Consider the following 6,011-nt stretch of genomic DNA (forward strand, 5'->3'; position numbering starts at 1 on the left):
TTACAATAACGTTATTTAACCCAATAAAGAATCGAACTTTAATACTTTCGCTAAGCGACATAATACTAAACTGTTATGCGATCTACTACACTGGAGGTCATACATGTAATGGGGGTCACTCTGGTGTCGCAACCCACGACCCTGGGGTCATAGAGACCATTTAATTACTAATTTGAGCAACTGCGACGAATGGTCCACTAATTTTATTGTTAGACAACGCTAGGGTGACAATATTCTAGGAATTTTGTAGGACATTCCTATTTTACGAGATTTTCAAGTATTTATTTATAGTAATTTATGGAATCGGACAACGATGGAGTGTCATTACTTTCCGAGTTTTGTTGGACATACCCATTTTACGATATTTTTTTTAGTATGTATGTGGAATCGGATAACTATGTCGTGTCATTACTTTCCTAGTTTTGTAGGACTTTCCAATTTTATGAGATTTTTTAGTATGTATGTGGAATCGGACAACGATGGAGTGTCATTACTTTCAGAGTTTTGTAGGACATTCCCATTTTACGATATTTTTTTAGTATGTATGTGGATCTCATACTACGATGGACGGGAATGTCCTACAAAACTCAGAAAGCAATGACTCACTTTCTGAGTTTTGTAGGACATTCGAATTTAACGATTTTTTTAAATATGTAAGAGTAATAACAAATATATGGTCAACCTGTTGGTAAGTGGTAACCGTCGCCTATAAACATCACGTAATAAGGTGACCACTCATGCGTTTTCATTTAAGGACTAAGAAGTCAGACCTCACATCTTGTAATTTTACTGCCTTATCTCAATACTCCAATTAAAACGCATTTTATAAAGCTGGTAAGTAGCAATAATGGAACGTTCAAAATCTACCCTATACCATCGTAAGCACAGATTATTATATTAGAGTCCGTTAGTTTTCGGTTCCCGCGTCTTTCCTTCCCCTCCCTTACCTAGTAAAAACGGACCGTAAAGCGGCCTTGACGCGCGCGCGCATTTGTTGCGAATTAAAATAAATTAGAACTGTGAAACCTACTGTGAAACTGGAAAGCTAGCGAAGATACCTTCGAGACCATGAAGCCCAAGAAATCCGCAGAACCATACAGGTACGTGACAGACGCTTTTCCCTATATATATACATAGTAAATTCCCTAACATTTTGGTAGCAGAGAGTAGTTTCCATAACATGGAAGAAACCAAGATATATATCCATTCAGACGATTTTGTGCTACGTCTTAAAATAGGGGGATTTCTCTCCCATTTTAATGGGATTGTTAGTAATTAGGATTAATGAAGCTATTGCTACCAATGTACCATGTCAGGTTGAGCTAAAAGACCTCACCTCATGCTCATTTTATCATCTTCCATTGGTGCCCCGTTAGTGCAAGCTCCCGCAGGCGCTAACGGTATACCATCATTCCATTATTGTCCATAAAGAACACCTTAAAATAGGTATAAAATTTGTATGTGTACAGAAGGTAGCTTTTGACCTGATCTGAAAATTTCTGACCTGAGCGATCGTTTGTAACTTGGGTCTAGATGGAAGTGTATTAATATTTTATTGTCGGAGAAATGTCCAAATCACTATTAACATCAACATTTCGACGACCTCGGTGGTCTAGCGGTTTAGCACACCGCTTTACGACCGATGGTCGCGGGTTCGATTCCTCGCACTGCACAAACATTTGTATTCATGAGTATGATTGTTTGTATCGGTCTGGTTTTCTATATATAATATGTATGTATTTACAAAAAAAAATATCTATGTATTTGTATCAGTTTTCTAGTACCCATAACCCAAGCTTTAGCTTGCTTAATTTGGGACTAGATGGCGCTGTGTGAATTATCCTGGGATTAATATTAATAATAATATTAACATTAGCCTACTGTAGTCCACTGGCGTATCCGTCAGGCAGGAGTTGGCCTTCAGCCGCTCCATAAGTTCTTCCGCGGGTTTGGAGTGCCATCTGCACTCGCCCCTAACGTCCGGTGAAGCTGTAAAGGCCAGCTACGGCCAACAGCATTAGAGTAGTCCGAAAAAAAAAAGTCCACTGCTGGACATAGGGCTCTCCCAAGGCACGCCATTGGCCAGTTATTACCAGCAACCCTACGTATGTCGTCGCTTGACCTAGTTGCGCAGTGTCCTACACTACGTTTGCCAATTATAACACCTTCTATCTTCAGGTTTACTCAAATAATACTTACTTATTATAATCCAATAGTTCGAATGTGTCGCCAATACAATGAAATTCTTGTCTCGAATAGAAATATAGATATTTTCCATTCAACGCTGGTCCAGTGCCGGAGACAATTAAATTTCCACCGTAAAGTGACAAATTATATTTAACATTGTACCAATTTTCTTTTCTTTAATATAAATAAAATTCTGTTAACATGATAATTCATTGCATTACGTAGTTATATATCATTTTCTATTTAGTTTACTTTTTATTATATAACCTTATCTAATTATCTAGCGTATATTGATTGCGTCTATATAATTTAGTTTTTAGGCATACATAGTGTTGGATTACAATCCAGTTCTGTACCGAACTACATGCTCCTATTATATTATTATATTGACTGTAATCTGTTTTGTATGCTAATAAATAAATAAATAAATAAATTAAATAAATTCGTGGTCCCCTACGTATGTTAACGTGTTCTGGTGAGGAGACAAATGTCCTAATAAATTACACAAAATTTGGTCACCATATTGTTCTCTCGAGCAATAAAATTAATTATTATCATGGGAATGAGCAACAAGTCATAACATTTATATAATCTGTTATCGTACGCGTAATAAATTGCATTAAAGTAGAAAATACCAATATTGAGAAATCGACTCTAAGATTAAAGGTATAAAGTCGATTTTCCAGTGTACGTAGTATTGGAGTTAATACAGTTTGTTCTTAAAAATGCGATTTACTATATAGATAAATAATCATATTGCTGATTACAGCCGCATTCTATGTTTCGGCTTTTTATTCCTATTATTATATAAAGTGATATTTAGTGTATTATGGTATAGTACACAGATTTCCTTAAATCGGTTTAGTAATCTTGAGTTCGATTCTGTGCGACACAAAAAAAATGTGTCAATTTATATTTTTGACAGATTAAATCAAAATTCAGTAATTTGACCACCAAGTGGTGATTTTTATACTAAGTAGGTGGCAAACAAGTATACGGCCCACCTGATGGTAAACGGTTACCGTAGCCTATGGACGCCTGAAACATCAGGGGTGTCATGTGCACGTTGCCGACCCTTAATATTCATGCAGGTTCGATTCCTCACTCAGTACAAATATTTGTATTCATGAGTATGATTGTTTGTATTTAATGTATGTTAAACATGTACAAATAAATTAAATTTACAAAAAAATCTAAGTATATCAGTTGTCTAGTATCCATAACACAAGCTCTGCTTAGCTTGGGACTAGATGGCGCTGTGTGAATTGTCCTGAGATATTATTATTATTATATATAGTTAGTTTTAATATATTTTCAGTCCTTAGAACTGCGAGCACAGTTTGCCGATTATAAAGTACTAGCTGTACCCGCGACTTCGTCCGCGTAAAATAGTGACCTTAACCAAATAATAAAATATATATATTAATAATCTAACCCAATAAAAAAGTTTCATCGTTCTAGCTCCAAAAATGAAAATTTCACTTATGGCTGAGTCCTGTGAAGGTAGGTACTAATATTTTCTCAACAGCCTAAAAAATAAGTTTCAAGCTTCTAGCTTTAAAAATGTCAATACTTGCATACCATATTTCACCTTTTGACCCTTACAACCCATTTTCGTTAATTATATTTAATCAATACGCAAAAAATAAGATTCAAGCTTCAACCTTTAAAAATGACGATACTTCTATATAACCTCCTCTTTCAATCTCTTATAACCCTTTTTCGGATTAAAAAGTAACCTATGTCCTTTCTCAGGATCTAGATTTTAAACTTCATTTAAATCAGTACAGTAATTTTGGCATTTAAGTGAGACAGACAGACAGAGTTACTTTCACTATCGTAATATTAGTAAGGTATTTATTAAACTGACCAACTGACAAAAAAGCGAATGAAAAAAGTTTCATCGTTCTAGCTTCAAATATGACGAATTTCCATAAAAACTATTATCTGCTATTTTACTTTACCCCTTGAATGGTGACATTTTTACAAATTTAAATGTCATATTTATTTATATTTAATGTATAGTCTAAAAATTTCTTTAACTTCTTTTGTAAATTGGTGGTCCAGTTGGCCAATAACATAATAAAAATTTGTTAAATCAAAATAATAGATGTGATATTCTAAATTGCAAACATCCCTCTACTTGCGCAAACCATACTTTGACTCTACTGGCCAGAAGGGAGAAACGCGTATTCCAACCCTGAATAGCTCGGATGGAACGGTAGATGTTGTTTCTTCCAAGGAAATGTTGTTCATATGTATAGACAACTTCATTCTTAATATTATATATTGTTTTAATCTTCAAAAATATTAATAATATGTGATTACGATCTTGGCCAAGAGCAGGGTCATCAGTTATAGCCCGTACCAGGATTATATTTATGTATTTATAAAATAATATTGCAGAGCAAACGATTATACATTTAAATTTATAAGGAGACAACGGATTGACAATAATCAGTTGCTCGCGCAACTTCGCATGCGCGCTGCTTATACAAATGACATTTATGTTTATTTATGTCGCATATCTAGTACAATATTGGTGTAATTCAGAAATTTAAAATTTTTAAAGTTAGACTTAATACCACAGTTATAAAGTAGACTTTCCAAAATTTCTAATTTTTTAGTTAAGCCAGTATTATACTATGTGTGTATTAAACCGCATAAAGATAACCTTGTATTTCCATTTTCAACCCCTTACAACCCTTTTTTTCGCATTAAAAAGTAGCCTATGTCCTTCCTCGGCGTATAGACTATCTGCGTACCAAATTTCATTTAAATCGGTTCAGTAGTTTTGGCGTGAAAGCGAGACAGACAGACAGACAGACAGACAGACAGACAGAGTTACTTTCGCATTTATAATATTAGTAAGGATTACTTACAAAATAAAACTTTATCGGATTTGATCCCGCGACCTTTGGCATCTATGAAGGTAGTAAACTACTAGGCTACTTGCTACATAATAGCACAATATCGAATGTTGTTTTTATTGCATCATTATTATAAAATTATATTTGCATTCTGTGTTTCTGTGTATAGTAATATAAAGAGAAAATAATGTTATGAATTAATTAAAAACTAGCTGTAACCGCGAGTTTAACTTTACTTTCTAAAATTAAAGATTTTTTCTAAAATAAAATTAGCATATGTTACTCTTTATTACATCATCTACCTTTCAAAAAAAGTCCCGTCAAAATCCAACCATTTCAGAGATTATCCGGAACAAACAGACCGACAAACAGACAGACAAAAATTATAAAAAATGTTACTTTGGTATATGTACCGTATATATATTTATATGCAAGTAGTAAAAACGGTTACTTCAAAATTACAAACAGACACTCCAATTTATATGTATAGATTAATAGTTACTAGTTTTAGATATAATTTTTTTAATATGAATATGGAATGGTTCACCCTCCTTTCGCTAATGGTTTACGTTGCGGGTCCTAGGTCCAGGGTCAGGTCAGTTAGTCCAACGTGGATTTACCACAGGGAATTTATCAAGATGCTTTGCAGGAAGAACCGCGTAGAGGTCAACCTGGTATATTATTAGTAATGGGGTCAATAGTCCTCATTACTAACAATCCCCATCTCAGTATTAGATGATTTAGAGGTCAACAATTTTACAACTATACTTGCAAAATCTTAGAGAAACAAACGTATAATCCACAGTACCTTAGTTGGAAATGCTAAAGCTTTTATAAGCTCTATTATCCACTCAAAACTGTTCATCCATCAACGTTTTTATGCACGCTTCAAGGTGACACCAAAACCATACAACAGTCGTCCAAGTCAATTTGAATTTTAAATACAAGGCGTTA

The sequence above is a fragment of the Achroia grisella genome, unplaced genomic scaffold (assembly GCF_030625045.1).
Source record: "Achroia grisella isolate CSIRO2021 unplaced genomic scaffold, CSIRO_AGI_Agris_v1 utg669, whole genome shotgun sequence".
Classification (NCBI taxonomy): Eukaryota; Metazoa; Arthropoda; class Insecta; order Lepidoptera; family Pyralidae; genus Achroia; species Achroia grisella.